The sequence below is a fragment of the Gopherus evgoodei genome, chromosome 2 (genome assembly GCF_007399415.2).
Source record: "Gopherus evgoodei ecotype Sinaloan lineage chromosome 2, rGopEvg1_v1.p, whole genome shotgun sequence".
NCBI classification, from domain to species: Eukaryota; Metazoa; Chordata; order Testudines; family Testudinidae; genus Gopherus; species Gopherus evgoodei.
In genome coordinates this window covers 137,855,924-137,873,941 of record NC_044323.1, presented here as the reverse complement: position 1 = coordinate 137,873,941, position 18,018 = coordinate 137,855,924, and the positions used below count along the sequence as shown (strand labels likewise).

The 18,018-nt window shown below is 45.9% G+C and overlaps 1 protein-coding gene across 1 annotated transcript in view; it reads left to right on the top strand.

Annotated features, from left to right (window-relative positions):
- The window catches only part of LOC115646181 (unconventional myosin-X-like), a 157,202-nt gene that overhangs the window by 108,010 nt on the left and 31,174 nt on the right, over positions 1 to 18,018 (top strand). The gene's annotated exons all lie outside the window — the stretch shown is intronic.

Sequence of the window (18,018 nt, the reverse complement as noted above, 5' to 3'; positions counted from 1 at the left end):
GCTCCTGTAGGCTTCCTTTTATTCTTATTTTTCATTTTGTAATAAAGTGTAATAAAATAATTTGACATGCAGAAAAATGTAATTTAGCCTAAATTTTCTTTCCAATTTCTTGGACTAGCCAGCATAATGTTATTTTCTACCAAGGTCCATCTCTTATAAACAAATAGGCTGAATTTAAGTAAACGCATATTTAAAATCCAAACAACCACCATAAAGAAACACAAAAGGGCACAAACCTGTTTTTGTTCCATTACATGTCACTACCAAAGGAACAGTAAGTTATGATAATCTTAAATTTTGAGCTTGTCTTTTTTTAATATGTTTTGTGAGGTCCTCATAATTTTTATTAGGGCTGTCAAGCAATTAAAAAAAATTAATCGCTATTAATCGCACTGTTAATAATAGAACACCATTTATTTAAATATTTTTGGATGTTTTCTACATTTTCAAATATATTGCTTTCAGTTACAACACAGAATACAATGTTTACAGTGCTCACTTTATATTTATTTTTGATTACAAGCATTTGCACTGTAAAAAACAAAAGAAATAGTGTTTTTAGTTCACCTATTACAAGCACTGTTATGCAATCTCTTTATCATGAAAGTTGAACTTAGAAATATAGAATTATGTACAAAATAAAACTGCAATCAAAAATAAAACAATGTAAAATTTTAGAGCCTGCTAGTCGACTCAGTCCTACTACTTGTTCAGCCAATCGCTCAGACAAACAAGTTTGGTTACAATTTGAGAGAGATAATACTGCCCACTTCTTGTTCACAATGTCACCTGAAAGTGAGAATAGGTGTTCTCATGGCACTGTCGTAGCCGACGTCGCAAGTTATTTATGTGCCAGATGTGCTAAAGATTCATATGTCCCTTCATTCTTCAACCACCATTCCAGGGGACACACGTCCATGCTGATGATTGGTTCTGCTCAATAACAATCCAAAACAGCTTTCTTTTTTGATGGTTCTGGTTCTGTAGTTTCTGCATCGGAGTATTCCTCTTTTAAGACTTCTGAAAGCATTCTCCACAGCTCACCCTCCTAGATTTTTGGAAGGCACTTCAGATTCTTAAACCTTGGGTCACACACTGTAGATAGCTTTAGAAATCTCACATTAGTATCTTCTTTGCGTTTTTTCAAATCTGCAATGAAAGTGTTCTTAAAATGAACAACATATGCTGAGCCATCATCTCAGACTGCTATAACATGAAATATATGGCAGAATGCAGATAAAACAGAGCAGGGGACATACAATTCTCCCCCAAAGAGTTTAATAATAAATTTAATTGACAATTTCTTTTAATGAGTGTCCTCAGCATGGAAGCATGTTCTCTGGAAAGGTGGCCAAAGCATGAAGGGGCATATGAATGTTTAGCATATCTGGCACATAAATACTTGCAGTGCCCACTCAAAAGTTCTCATTTTCTGTTGACATTGTAAATAAGAAGAAGGCAGCATTATCTCCTGTAAATGTAAATAAACTTGATTGGCTAAACAAGAACTAGGACAGACTGGACTTGTAGGCTCTGAAGTTTTACACTGTTTTGTTTTTGAGTGCAGTTATGTAACAAAAAAAATTCTACATCTGTAAATTGCACTTTCATGACAAAAAGATTGCAGTACAGTACTTGTATGAGGTGAATTGAAAAATATGATTTTTGTTGATATGTTTACAGTGCAGATATTTAGAATAAAAAATCATATATACTTTGATTTCAGTTAGAGCATAGAATACAGTATATATGCAAATGTAGAAAAACATCCAAAATATTTAACAAATTTCACTTGGTATTCTTGTTTAACAGTGCGATTAAAACTGTTATTAATCACGATTACTTTTTAAAATTATGATTAATTTTTTTGTGTTAATCGCATGAATGAACTGCGATTTATCGACAGCCCTAATTTTTACGTTTTCTTCAAACAAATGAACCATTTTCTCTAAAAATAATAATAATAATATAATAAATAATAAAATAAAAATCAATAAATAAAAAATCAATGCTGATAGCTCAGCATACATACTTCCTTTGCATGCACAGAGTTGACGAAATTAAGGAACCCGTTCCAGGCTTCCTTGGGATTGATTGATTGATTGATTGATTGATTGATTGATTTTAAAAGTAAAACTACCTATAAATTTCCCATTGCGTAGACAGGCTGACATTTAGATTCTACCTTTTTTTAAAGGTATAAAAGCCCTTGTGGAAAATCAAGCAACAGCTATATTTACAGAGCTGTTTTCTAGTTTGTTCCCTGTCTTGTTATGGCAACTTGTGGATCTCTCTAATATTCTGGTGAGGAGTGCAGTATAAATTCCTAGACGGACAGATTTGTGTTCTGTTGCTGCTGACATGGCACCTTCAGTTGCTGATGCTGCTCATTGTCCCTGCGATATTGTTGATTTTACTGTTTGGGTCCACTGTGTTGTCATCTCACAAAACCCAGATTCATTCAAATACAATGCAGTGAAATTTGTATTCAAGCAACCCACTTGGCCTACATATGCGACCAGAGTCTGATATAGGAAGCAGTTCTATTCCACCCCAGCTAGAGCACTATCGCAGTGCTGAGGGTGATGCAGTAATGGGATAAGGGTTCCAAGAGTGGTGGCACTTCAGATAGCAAGATGCAACCTGAAATTTTTTGTCATTGGGAGTGGCCAATCATAAAGTGGATACTGTATGCCCTAATCAGAGCTATTGAACCATGTAGGGACGGTGCAATGATACATTACTGAGATAAAGCCAAAAAAAGGTTAGATTAGGTTCACTTAACATTTGCCAAATGTTTTCATACAGCTCAAGGGATAAGCTTCATTGTCATTCTCGCTTTGGACTGGATTGTTCCTTGCACAGAACACACAAGGAACCACCCCTTTACATTGAAGTTTTTTGTACCAGGGCCAGAGGCAACCATAGCCTTCCTCCATGTCCCTCTTCCCCACTGGGTCAGGAAGGGTATGGAGCCATTAGTTCAATGGTTTGAGCATTGGCCTGTTAAACCTAGGGCTGTGAGTTCAATCTTTGAGGGGGCCATGTAGGGTCAAAAATCTGTCTGGGGATTGGTCCTCCTTTGAGCAGGGGGTTGGACTTGAGGTCCCTTCTAACCCTGATATTCTAATGATTAACCTACTCCCTGCCACTAGCCCACAGAGGTGGCTGGTCAACAGGAGCGTAATGCATTGTAGGGAAATTGGCAAAGAATTGTGCCTCTCTAAGCACTGTCCTCTTCCTGGGGTGAGCTGTCTCCAGACCACCCCGTATCACAGGCCATTGTGCAAATGCCACAACCTGGCCTTTAGCTTGTAGATCTGTTGTGGTCTGTCTGCTAACTTAATTTTTTTCTGTGGAAGAATGTATATTCATTGAGTAAAGTTTAATATATGTAACTTTTTTTAAAAAGCAGCATACAAATTCTATTTAAAGTAATACAGACATTATGATGTTTTTAAAAAAACCTTCTGGCTCACATGACAATGAGACTAGGAAGTAGCTTAATACTCATCATAGTGAGTGCAGTATAATGCTGTAATTTACTTGTTTGTTATAACATCCTTGTTTACACAGCAAAATGTCATGATCTAAATGCAGTCCACTAATTTCTAAATTGTATGTAGAAAGGCTTGTGAAGATTATCTGTGAAATTACAGAGGAGAATAAATAGATACAGATATTGTGGAGAGAAAAGTTAACGTTGTTGCTTTCCAATGACGACATTTTAAATGTAGCGCTTTTCTCTTGATAATCCATTTGTTCCAAACAGTAGTTTTTCTTTCTTGTATTAAAATACTCTTATTCCTGCAGAGAAGACATAGGTAAATATCTGAAGATTTATTTACAATTTAAGTTTGCAGTTCACTTCAGTTAATTACACCTTTTATGCCTTTTTGTCTGGCATAATGAGACCTTTATTCTTAAACCCTCCATTATTTCCTTATTATCGTGAAGATATTTGCCATGGATGCCACAGTTTATCAGGCTCCTCATTGATTTGCTCAGCCTCAGCCAGCAACTCCAGCAGTGAAGACTAGTGTAAAATATAAGCCTTGTTATTTTTCCCCTCTTCCATTCAGGGAATGCTAGGCTATAAGGAACTTCTCCACTATCAGAAACTTGTCTAAATCTGTAGTCAATATTCTGAAGCAGATTGAGGCTGGAAGAGATGATAAACTCCATTCTAATTTGAGTTGAACCATTTTGACATCTCAAGTCAAAACTGAACGTATCTAAATCTGTTCTGTATTTAATGTGTTTTCCTCAGACACCGCTTTACTCTTTCCTTGTTTTCCTTTATGGAAATTCAGACAAACGTGCTGTTCCTCTCTCCCTCCTTGTTTTGTTATAGAACCATGGGAGGTACCTGCCCTTTTAAACGACTGTAGAACAGAACGGTCACTTCAGTAGCTAGGTCCCAAACACAATACACAAAGAAGTAAAACTGTTTCCTGAGGAGGGATGCTTTTCTCTGCGCCTCCTTTATTTAGGATGTATTTTTTTTTTGAGAGAAGTTATCTAAGGGAAGGGACAGTCTTCGTAGCTCTTCTGTAGTCTTTCTTGTGGACGTCTCTCCAAAGATGTGTGCTATGGGTTGTGTTCTAAAAGAGGAAACAGGAGCCTTTATCTCTGGTGGTAGGGAGCCCCGTCGTTCGGGCCCTCCTTGCAATGCATTCTTCTTCTAACTGCTGAGAGTTGCACCTTGGGCTCTGTCTGCTGTATTGTCCCTGCTGATAGTAGTTTTCTTGGTGTAGACATGAGGAACAGGTGGATCCTGAGGTAGCCAAGTCCTAGTCTATTGATGGAACTGAAGATAAGGAATTGGCCCTCAAGTGGATCTAGAAATGCACAAGGGAAGAGTGGGGAGCATGTGTCTCTTATCTCTCCTAGAAATGAGGTGAGTTGTCTGGTGTTAGATGAGCTGAAACTTAAATGTGTCTTTCTTGGACAGACCCAAAGAGACCGTGTAACAGTAGCCCAACCTGGGCGGGATGAAGGCACAAGTCACCATGACTAGGGCCAAGTCTGAGCGGAAGAGGTGCAGGCTCCTTGATAATTGAATATGGAAGGATATGTTTGTGACTACTGATGCAGTTACGTAGAGGGGAGCCTGGAAAGACTCTGTAGCAATGCATGACTTCAATAATCAAGGAGCAGAGGTTTTGGATAGAGAGAACAGTTGTTGTTTCTGCCATTAGTGTTATCTGTGTGCCATGTGCAGATCTGAAGCCTTATGAGGAAGTATTTAGGCAGGACACTAGTGGAGATCAGAGGTTGTTGAGGTGATTATCTCTACCTTCTTCATTACTTTGCTGGGGGAAAGCTGGGGTTAATTTAACATTGGAAGTCCAACTTTATGTGTGAGCCTAAAAGAGGTCAGACTCCCATATTTGAAAGCTCAGATCAGCACTCACGGTAGGTATGTGAATGGCCTTTTAATAATATCTAAATGCCAGTATCTGCATCCAAATGCTAAATGTGGACATCATATTAAGGTGCCCATGCTTGAAAATGTGACCTCTTTGAAGGGAAATCAGGAATTGAAACAGTCTTTCTTATAAGTAAGCCAGCGATGTGCACATGATAAAACAGACAACTGAAGGATATAATTTCTACTTCATTTAAATGTTCATTTCCAAAAGTAGAAGTGTCAGGCAGTTCAGTGGTGTAACAGTTATGCTTGTTACCATATCAAAGGGATAAATGTCCCCAAGCACTGTTGAGACTGCCACTCCTTGGGTCAGTTTCAGTTAATCACACATCATAGAAGAGACTAGCTCCGTCTTGGGGAAGACACCATAAACCACATCACTTGGAGTGTACCAGAGGATAGGACATTTAAATTATGGTGTTAGAGCTGCCGCTGAAGAGAGCTGCCTCTTTCTTGTCCCAGCCAGTCAAGTGGTTAGCGACTGGTCCAGGCAAGCACATTTTGTAGAGATCAGAGTAAGGATGTTTTTTTTGAAGTTAGAAGATATCTAAAAATAAAATTAATATGCAAGCTCACCTCCTCTTCTATACTTATAAATACTGCATTATTCAATGTTGAAAGCATCCTTATTTGACTTGTTTGCCATTTAAACACAATCCATAAACACATTTGATTTTCCCTTTGAATTCAACTCTGAAGTAGGAATTAGTTGGTTCTTGCTTTGAAGTGATTATTTCTTTGAAGTGTGCACTTTTCAAGACTTTAGGAAGCCATGAGTAGCTTATTCACTGTAACTTAAACAGCCTTTTCTTTTACCATGCTTGTGATGCCCAGAGTCAGGAATTCATTCCACCAGAGGTTCAATTACCTTGGATTTGCAGTTTTGAATCTGTTTCATTTTCTTAGCTCAGTACACTCAGAGAAATTCAGAGTGGGTTCTCTACCCTGCCCCTCTTTTCCCCACAAGTGCTAAGGAGCAGTTTATCTGTCATTGCTGCAAGTTCTCATGTGAATAATGAGCTGAAGATTGTCAAAAAGGTCAAATAGTTGTCTCAAATTTGGCAGACAGTCTGTAGTGGGATTGCAGGAGGGGTGGAGTAGGTGAACAAAATGGATTATTTTCTAGCTCAAATTAAGACTGTAGCTGCCTGCAGATGATTGTAACCATATGTTAGGTGGTGTGTGTGTGTATACATAGTTCTTGTACCAAGAATTGAGCTGCGAAGTATTCCATCAGACAGTGGCAGTGGTAATTGAGAGCTCTGTTTCCATTTATTTGCGCTTTTATACCTTCTTTTTGCTACCACTCATTCTCCATTAGGTGAAGAGGCAAATGTATAATAACCTGGGATGAGATAGCAAAATCACTCTTAATTTTAAAAAGCTCTGAAATTGGTACTTAGTTCCTTCCTGATTCTTTGTTTGACTGCAGAAATCTCAGCAACTTCGTTGGAATCAAAACTAGTTATATGTACTTAGAAAAGTATATAAAATGTCTACAATCAGATTTAACTCTGCTTTCTTTTCATATGATTTCTTTTAACTGAGTATGCTCTGCTACTAATAATTCAGCCTTCTAATTACGGCATGTTTTTCTCTCGTTTAATTTGCAAGAGTTCCCTGAGGGAACTGATTTATGCTTGTACATAATAATCAATGATATAATGAATTGTCTTGCCTTTTTTTGTTTTTCAAATTCCACTCAGAGAGCTTTAGGTTTAGCATCCAGGTCAGTAAACCCATCCAATCTATCTAGATTCTTATATAGTGTCCATTACTATGGTATTTGGTAATTAACATTTCCAGAGGCAGCTGCCTTAGATTATACCAAAGTTTTATTTTACTCACAAAAATATCATTAGGTTTTGTGTATTAGTTGTGCAGTTGCTCTGTGCTGTACCATGCCTATGTGGCCAACAGGAAACTGATGTCAGTGCATGTTACATGGTAAAATAATGAAACATGCTTCTGCAGCTGTTACCCATCCTAAGAAATTCTGTTTTCTATTGGATTTAACTAATGCACTATAGAGGCATTTGTCTGATATCCCCTGGCATATGTACAAGTTTAAAGAGGTGCAGAGGTGAAGGTGAATGGGAGGACATGGTCAAAAAAATAAAATGTCGGTTTACAAAGCCAAAACCTGTAGTGATTTTATGCAAAAGTTTGGATGTATTAATCACAAGCCTTTATGGTATGTGTAAACTGCCCAAACATGGTCCTAACCAGCTGAATGTAAGCAGCCTTTGGGCCAGATCTTCAGCTAGCACAAATCAGCATAGCTTTACTGAGTTTGGTGGAGCTATGCCAGATTACACTGGCTAATGATATGACCCTTTGCCCCTAATTACACTGAAATTGGTGTAATCAGGAGTAACCCAGAAAACAGTAGAGTTACACTGCTGTGAAACTCTTGTAAATGAGATCATAAGCATTCCTATATGTCAGTGTCAATTGCATCAGTACATTCTCAGTAATTTACAATAGAAGTGACATGGCTGTTCTGTATGCACAGATTGGCCAGGTCATCAGTGCCTCAGCACAGATCTCTAGAATGAAGTTAATTCCTTTGTCTTGGTCCAGTTATTTGAGAATAAGATGCACCATCCACCAGTAATTGCACATTCCCCTGAATTGCTATTCAGTGTTCTGTAACTATCCCATATTATCATTCTCCATGCAGAGACAACCAAACAGTATTAAATACTCATTAAGTAAACTGCTGTTTATCTGGTTACTACACTTGAACTGCATATGTTATAGATATTAGGTCTCTACATTGACAAAGTGGATTGCATGGCTTATTAGGGTCCATCCTGTTGCATCACTGGGCTGAGATAGTTGTGTCTACCAGTTGTTCAGGTCTGTATTAAAGAGAGATAGGGCATGTGTTAAAACTAGGGTTGTCAAGTGATTAAAAAATTAATCGTAATTAATCATGCAATTAAAAAAATAGCAATTGCACGATTAAACGTGCTGTTAATAATAGAATACCATTTATTTAAATATTTTTGGATGTTTTCTACATTTTCAAATATACTGATTTCAGTTACAACACAGAATACAAAGTGTACAGTGCTCACATTATATTTGTTTCTGATTACAAATATTTGCACGGTAAAAAACAAAAGAAATAGTATTTTTCAGTTCACCCAATACAAGTACTATAGTGCAATCTCTTTATCATGAAAGTGAACTATGTACCAAAAAAACCTGCATTCAAAAACAAAACAATGTAAAACTTTAGAGACTACAAGTACACTCAGTCCTACTTCTTGTTCAGCCAATCCCTCAGACAAACAAGTTTGGTTACATTTTGCAGGAGATAATGCTTCCCGCTTCTTGTTCACAATGTCACCTGAAAGTGAGAACAGGTGTTCTTCTTCGAGTGATTGCTCATATGCATTCCAGTTAGGTGTGTACGCGCCGCGTGCACGTTTGTCGGAGAAACTTTTACCCTAGCAACCCAGACGGGTCGGCTGGGCGCCCCCTGGAGTGGCGCCGCTATGGCGCCCCATATATATCCCAGCCGACCCGGCCACCCTTCAGTTCCTTCTTACCGCCCGTGTCGGTCGTTGGAACTGTGGAGCGTTGCTTCGCTGACCTCCACACTCCCTAGCAGCTCGTTTTGCTACCGTTGTATATAGCAGTTATAGTTGTTATTGTACATATATAGATATATAGTTCTTAGTTAGTAAGTTATATAGTGTGTTAGTTTAGTTAGTAGTGGTAGCGAGGGGATCGGGGTACCCCCACCCCCCGCACCGGGAGCCGGAGCCCATGCCCAGCTCATCGGGCTTCAAGCAGTTCTCGGCTTGTCACAAGCCCATGCCCGTGGGAGACCCCCACGACTCATGCTTGAAGTGCGTAGGGGAGTCGCACTTATCAGCCAAGTACGCGATCTGTAAGTCCTTCAAGCTGAGGACCAAGAAAGAGCGGGACATTAGACTGCGACAGCTCCTCATGGAAGCGGCCCTGACACCCTTGCCCTCGGCACCGAGCGCAAGTCAGCAGGTGAGCAAGAGCACCGCCACACCGAGTGCCACCACCAAGAAGCCGGCACCAAAACCGGCCCAGAGCCGCTCCCTCTCCCCGAGGCCAAAGGCTGCAAAGGCACAGATTATCTTGCCTTCAGCCATCCCGCAGTCAGACCCTGCGCAGAAGGTGGATCGCCCGGCACCGATACCTGCCGCGGCACCGCCGAAGCCGGTACCGTTGACTCCGACCCCACGCGGGCTGTCGAGTCCGGCACCTGGCAGCTCCCCGGTACACACCGTGGTGGAGCTCGCCTCTCCCTCTACCCCGGAAACATTTGCAGCGGCGAGGGAGCTAATTGCAATCACCGAGGCACCGATGCCCTTACCCCCGGCACCGCCGGTGCGGGTTCTCTGCTCTGTGGGCAAACCGACCCTGACCAGACCAGCTTCGGTCAGTGTAACAGGCCGGCACCGCTCCAGATCGTGGTCCCGTGGACGCTCCACATCAAGCGCCACTCAGGCTCAAGGCATCGATCACGATCCCGGCACCGATCGCCTCGGCACCGCTCAGACTCCCGGCACCGGTCGAGCTCCCGGCACCGATCACCCCGGTACCGCTCAGACTCCTGGCACCGCTCAGACTCCCGGCACCGGTCGAGCTCCCGGCGCCGGTCTACTTCCCGAGGGTCAACTCGGTACTCCCGACACTGCTCTAGCTCTCGGCACCGAGGTGGGCGCCGCACCTCCAGGAGCAGATCTAGGCAATGGCGCTCGCGATCCCGGTCGACCTCCCGGCACCGAGCCAGTCGCAGGTCCCGGTCTCGATCCCAGCACCGATGCCAGCACCGGTCACCGTTGTCCAGAGGTGTGAGGTCGGTCGGTACCGCGGCACCGACTTTTGAAGCACCACCGTGGCCATCAAGGGGCTCGTCGGCATCCTCCCAGGCGGGCAGTTACTATGGGGACCAGGACCCCGAGGCACCGCTGGGTGTGTTCCAAGACCCCCGACTACAGGACTCGGGTGCCCAACAGTGGGGTTTTTGGACACCCTGGGCTTACCATCAGGCCCAGGGCGCCCCCGTGCCTCAGATACGTCCCACCGCCTCAGAGCATCGGGTACCAGAGGCCACTGTTTCCCGCCCCCCGGTGGTTGAGTCGGACAGACAGTCGCCCACGCACTCCCCGGGACAACAGGAGCAGGAACCAGGTCAAGAGCAAGAGGCCGTACAGGAGAGCCTTATCCCCGGGGTATCCTCCTCCTCTTCCTCACCAGATGAGGCAGTGGCCGGGTTGTTGGCATCGGGGCCTCCACCGATAGACCTCAAGGCCCACCAGGACCTCGTCCGTCGAGTGGCTCTTAATATCAACCTCCCGGTCGAGGAGGTCGCAGAGGTGGAGGACCCGGTAGTGAGCATCCTCTCGGCTGATGCGCCTACCCGGGTAGCCCTTCCGTTCATAAGGACCATTCAGTCCACTGCCGAGAACCTATGGTAATCACCAGCCTCCATCCCGCCGACAGCTAAGGGGGTGGAGAGGAAGTACATGGTACCCTCTCGGGGGTACGAGTACCTGTATGTTCACCCTCCTCCCTAGTGGCCCAGTCGGTTAATGACAGGGAACGGCATGGCCAGCAGGCACCGGCCCCCAAGTCCAAGGAGGCAAAACGGATGGACCTCATGGATCGCAAGGTATACTCGGCGGGGGCTTTGCAACTCCGGGTGGCCAACCAGCAGGCCCTACTGGGACGCTATAACCACAACATCTGGACGGAGGTGGGAAAGTTCGCCGAACTGCTTCCCCAGGACTTGCGCCCGGAATTTAACGCGTTCCTGGAGGAGGGTAAAAAGGTGGCCAGGACCTCCCTCCAGGCCTCCCTCGACGCGGCTGACTCGGCAGCCAGAACCCTGGCGTCCGGGATAACCATGAGGCGCATCTCATGGCTTCAAGCCTCCACACTACCCCGGAACTGCAGTATACAATCCAGGACCTACCCTTTGACGGGAAAGGGTTGTTCTCGGAGAAGACGGACTCCAAATTACAAAATTTAAAGGACAACCGAGTCATCATTCGCTCCCTGGGGATGCATACCCCTTCCACCCAGCGTAGACCCTTCAGGCCCCAAGCACGGCGCCCATACTTCCCACCCCGTCAGAGGCAGGACCTCAATAGACGGCGTGGCCGGGGGGGACGCAAACGCCAACCCAACTCCCAGGGAGGCCAGAACCAAGGGCCTTCCAAACCACAGCCGGGCCCCAAGTCCGGCTTTTGAAGGTGCGCCCGGGGACGACTTACCAGTCTCAACACAGGATCCTTCCCCTACCTTCTCCAACTGCCTCTCCCACTTCCTCCCGAATGGTCCCGATTAACGTCAGACCGTTGGGTGCTACGCACAGTGAAGCAGGGTTACCATCTGCAATTTGCTTCCTCTCCCCCTTCCCGCCCCCCTTCCCAGTCCCTCTTCAGGGACCCCTCTCACGAGCAAACCCTCCTGCAGGAGGTTCGTTCCCTCCTGGCGGCGGGGGCTATAGAGGCAAGGGATTCTACTCCCGATATTTTCTGATTCCAAAATCCAAGGGAGGTCTCAGGCCATCCTAGACCTAAGGGGCCTCAACAAATGGATGCTCAAGTTGAAGTTCCGCATGATCTCCCTGGGAACCATTATCCCATCCCTGGATCCTGGAGACTGGTACGCCGCCCTCGACATGAAGGACACGTACTTCCATATCACCATCTTTCCACCACACAGGAAGTACCTCCGCTTCACGGTCAGACACCAGCACTTCCAGTTCGCAGTTCTGCCCTTCGGCCTCTCAACAGCCCCGAGGGTGTTCACCAAGTGCATGGCTGTCGTGGCTGCCCACCTCCGTCGGCGAAAAATCCACGTCTTCCCGTACCTCGACGACTGGCTCCTGAAAGGGTCCTCCCAGTCTCAGGTGCGACGGCATGTCGAGGCCGTTACGGACCTCTTTTCACAGCTGGGCCTGCTTATCAATGCTGAGAAGTCCAGCCTGATACCCACACAGAGGTTGGACTTCATAGGCGCAACCCTGGACTCAGTTCAAGCCAGGGCCTTCTTACCTCAATCTCGCTTCCAGGCGATCGGGGTGATCATCCGGAGCTTGCAAGCCTCCCCACTCACCTCGGCTCGAACCTGCCTCACACTGCTCGGCCATATGGCCGCTTGCACTTACGTGACAAAGCATGCCAAACTCAGAATGAGGCCCCTCCAAACGTGGCTTCACTCAGTATTCCGACCGAGCAGGGACCAACCAGATGTATTAGTGTCGATCCCCCCCGACCCTCTCCGCTCCCTCAACTGGTGACTGACCCCATCTCTACTATGTGCGGGCATGCCGTTCCATTCAAAGCAACCATCGGTAACTCTAGCAACCGATGCGTCATCCCTGGGGTGGGGAGCCCACTTAGGGGACCTGTGTACCCAGGGCCTCTGGTCGCCCCAGGAGCTGTCACTCCACATAAATGTCCGGGAGCTAAGGGCAGTCCGCCTTGCCTGCCAGGCGTTTCAACGACACCTACAAGGCCGCTGTGTTTCCGTACTCACGGACAACACAACGGCCATGTATTATATCAACAAGCAGGGGGGGACCCGTTCGTCTCCCCTATGTCAGGAGGCCATTCGACTCTGGGACTTCTGTATAGCCCAGTCGATAGACCTGGTGGCATCCTTCCTCCCAGGGGTCGAGAACACGCTGGCGGACAACCTCAGCAGATCCTTCCTCTGCCACGAATGGTCGATCAGACCGGATATCATCCATTCCATCTTCCAGAGGTGGGGATTTCCCCGCATAGACCTCTTCGCAACCAGGTCCAACAGGAAGTGCCAGGAGTTTTGCTCCTTCCAAGGTCTCTCTCCGGGGTCGATCTCGGACGCATTTCTCCTGCCGTGGACCCACCACCTCCTGTATGCCTTCCCGCCGTTTCCTCTGGTGCACAAGGTCCTGTTGAAGCTGCGCAGGGACAAAGCGCATCTGATCTTGATCGCACCTGCGTGGCCCAGACAGCACTGGTTCACCACCTTGCTGAACCTATCTGTGGACTACCCAATTCCCCTTCCTTTCCACCCAGACCTGATTACCCAGGATCACGGCGCGCTTCGTCACCCGGACCTACGAGCGCTACACCTCACAGCGTGGCTCCTGCATGGCTGAGCACAGTGGAGCTCAGTTGCTCCGCACTGATCCAGCATATACTCCTTAACAGCAGGAAGCCCTCCACTCGCTCAACGTACAGGGCCAAGTGGAAGCGTTTCTCTTGCTGGTGCGCTTCTCAAGGGGTGAACCCTACACAGACTCCGATGTCCACGGTCCTGGACTACCTCTGGTACCTTAAGCAGCAGGGCCTGGCAACTGCCTCCTTAAAGGTACACTTAGCGGCCATATCCGCCTTCCGGCCAGGGGAAGGAGTTTGCTCCGTATTCTCCCATCCCTTAGTCTCCAGATTTCTTAAAGGCCTGGAACGTCTATACCCCACAGTACGCCGCCCTGCCCCTTCCTGGGACCTTAACTTGGTCCTGAACAGACTCACGCTCCCACCATTTGAGCCACTGGCAACTTGCTCGCTCACGTACCTGTCATGGAAGACGGCATTCCTGGTGGCCATTACATCGGCCAGGCGGGTCTCCGAGCTGAGAGCTCTCACAGTGGACCCGCCCTACACCGTTTTCCATAAAGACAAGGTACACCTGCGGCCCCACCCGGCGTTCCTCCCTAAAGTGGTTTCCACCTTCCACACCAACCAGGACAACTTCCTCCCCGTCTTCTTCCCGAGACCACACGCTTCTCAGCGGGAGCAACAGCTACACTCCTTAGATGTACGTAGAGCGCTGGCTTTCTACATCGAGAGAACAAAGCCATTTCGGAAGTCCCCTCAGCTGTTTGTGGCGATCGCAGAACGAATGAGAGGGCAGCCTATATCCTCACAGAGGATTTCCTCCTGGGTTACTGCATGCATTCGCGCATGCTACGACTTAGCTCGTGTCCCCTCTGGCCACCTCACGGCACATTCCACGAGGGCTCAGGCGATGTCGCCGGCCTTCCTTGCGCACGTGCCTATGCAGGAGATATGCCGTGCAGCGACCTGGTCGTCGGTCCACACATTTGCCGCGCACTATGCGCTGGTCAGACAATCAAGAGAGGATGCGGCCTTCGGCGTAGCAGTCTTAAATACCGCCACATCGCGCTCCGACTCCACCGCCTAGGTAAGGCTTGGGAATCACCTAACTGGAATGCATATGAGCAATCACTCGAAGAAGAAAAGACGGTTACTTACCTTTGTAACTGTTGTTCTTCGAGATGTGTTGCTCATATCCATTCCAAACCCACCCTCTTTCCCCACTGTCGGAGTAGCCGGCAAGAAGGAACTGAAGGGTGTCTGGGTCGGCTGGGATATATATGGGGCGCCATAGCGGCGCCACTCCAGGGGGCGCCCAGCCGACCTGTCTGGGTTGCTAGGGTAAAAGTTTCTCCGATGAACGTGCACGCGGCGCGTACACACCTAACTGGAATGGATATGAGCAACACATCTCGAAGAACAACAGTTACAAAGGTAAGTAACCTTTTTTTCATGTGGCACTGTTGTAGCCGGCAGTGCAAGATATTTTCATGCCAGATATGCTAAAGATTCATATGTCCCTTCGTGCTTCAACCACCATTCTAGAGGACATGTGTCCATGCTAATGACAGGTTCTGCTTGATAACGATCCAAAGCAGTGCAGCCTGATGCATGTTCATTTTCATCCTCTGAGTTAGATGCCACCAACAGAAGGTTGATTTTCCTTTTTGGTGGTTTGGGTTCTGTAATTTCCGCATCGGAATGTTGTTCTTTTAAGACTTCTGAAGGCATGCTCCACACCTCGTCCCTCTCAGATTTTGAAAGGCACTTCAGATTCTTAAACCTTTGGTCAAGTGCTATAGCTATCTTTAGAAATCTCACATTGGTACCTGCTTTGCGTTTTGTCAAATCTTCAGCGAAAGTGTTCTTAAAACGAACAACATGTGCTGAGTCATCATCCGAGACTGCTATAACATGAAATATATGGCAGAATGCAGGTAAAAGATAGCCGGAGACATACAATTCTCCCGCAAGGAGTTTAATCACAAATTTAATTAACACATTTTTTTTTAACAAGCCTCATCAGCATGGAAGCATGTCCTCTGGAATGGTGGCTAAAGCATGAAGTGGCATGTGAATGTTTAGCATTTCTGGCATGTAGATACCTTGCAATGCTGGCTACAGAAGTCCCACGTGAACATCTGTTCTCACTTTCTGGTGACGTAAATAAGAAGAGGGCTGCATTATTTCCCATAAATGTAAACAAACTTGTTTGTCTTAGCGATTGGCTGAACAAGAAATAGGACTGAGTGGACTTGTAGGCTCTAAAGTTTTGCATTGTTTTGTTTTTGAATGCAGTTATGTAACAAAAATAATCTACATTTGTAAGTTGCACTTTCATAATAAAGAGATTGCACTACAGTACTAGTATGAAGTGCTTTGAAAAATACTATCTTTTGTTTATCATTTTTACTGTGCAAATATTTGGTAATAAAAATAATATAAAGTGAACAGTGTACACTTTGTATTGTGTTGTAATTGAAATCAATATTTTTGAAAATGTATAAAAACATCCAAAAATATTTAATACATTTCAAGTGTTAGTCTATTGTTTAACAGTGTGATTAAAACTGCGATAAATCGTGATTAATTTTTTTGAGTGAATCACGTGAGTTAACTGCAATTAATTGACAGCCCTATTTAAAACACTGTGTGAAATATGTCCATACAGATCCATTTGACGCTATACTGGGCATTTTGAAGACAAAGATCTGCATAAACCGAGTGGATTTATAAATGGAATTATAGTAGCATTTGCTTTTAATGATCTCCATTTCTAGTGGCCATTCAGTTATATGGATCAATAATTTATTTTCCAAAGGCCAAGTGCTATTGATATTGATGTATGCACCTTTATTCGGGTGAACTGAGTTTTAAGGATCAGACTAGAAGTACACTTGTTTATTTTTATTTATTTTCAAAGTTAGGTGAGAATTTTTCATCCCTTTGAATGCCTCTTGGCTGCAGGTAAAGAAACTTACAACTTATAAGAGTGACAATTAGAGCCTTACCTAGCTTGGTATGAAAATATGTAGCTGAATTCACTCCACACTTGTTACTGGAGATGGAGATTTTGCTGCTACTTTGTACATCCCTCAGTTGGGATGTTTGCAGTTGTTTTTGGATTTAGGTGTAGTGATGAGCAGGATATAATCAAAATGGGAACTGTTCAAATAGATTCTGATAACTGAGTTACACTGTAACACTTAGAAAATAGAAGATTACAGATAATGCTCATCACAAGTTGTGTCCATGCTGCATCCACTTGTTTGTCTGTCTGTCTACCTCTGTGGTTCCCATCACCATAATATCCACGCATTGCATAAAGCATAATGTATTTATCCTCACAATACCTCTGTGAGGAGGCAAATATTGTTCCCATTTAATAAATAGGAATTGAGGCACACAAGGGTCTGATCTAAAACCCGTTGAGGCCAATAGGAGTCTTTCTGTTGAAGCCAGTAGATTTTGGATCAAGCCCAAAGTGTTATAGGAAGTCTGTGACAGAACTGGGAAATGAACCAGGAGCTCTAAAGTCCCAGATCTTAGAGTGATTGCTCATGTGTATTCCACAATAGGTGTGTGTGCTCGCAACGTGCACTGGTGCCAGAAGTTTTTCCCCTAGCAGTACCCGTAGGTGAGTGCCTTAGCGACCCCTCGATTGGCGCCTCCATGGCGTGGTATAAGGGGCACTTATCCACAGGGCATGCCAAGAAGGCTAGGAAGAGGCCTTCTTTGCCACCGCACCGGAGTAAACCCGGGATAGAGGCTAGACCCTTGTTGGGCAGTCCTCAATCCCCACCAGCCTCTAGGCTGCTGACTCAAGTCGAGCGGAGTAGCCTGGTCCATTCGGAGCAGGCCTCCCTGGATGTCCGGATGCCCTCCGCACCGGAGGCCCTGCAGGTGGCCCAGGATGTTACGTCCATGCTGGTACCAGGAGCACTGCCGATGTCGGCCCCGCGCTCCAGAGGCAAGCCGCCACTGGGATCTCCGTAGTCAGCCCTGGCTCGGTACCGGGCTCAGTCGAAGGAACATTCCTAACGCCATTCGCTCCTCAATGACCATTCAGGGCAAAGTCAACGTGGCTCACCCTCAACGCCCATGAGACTGTCTGGCTGGGTTCTGTCTGACCAAGACTCTTGGCACCACTCTACTTGAGGAGCGAAAACCGACGGGACCGAGGTAGAAAACGCCAAAGGACATACCATCCATACCAGGGATCAGCAGCTTCTGGCATGCAGCTCACCAGGGTAAGCACCTTGGCGGGCTGGGCCAGTTTGTTTACCTGCTGCGTCCGCAGGTTTGGCTGATCGCAGCTCCCACTGGCCGCAGTTCGCCGCTCCAGGACAATGGGGGTTGCGGGAAGCGGCTCAGGCCGAGGGATGTGCTGGCTGCCCTTTCCGCAGCCCCCATTGGCCTGGAGTGGTGAACCGCAGCCAGTGGGAGCCGTGATTGGCTGAACCTGCTGACGTGGCA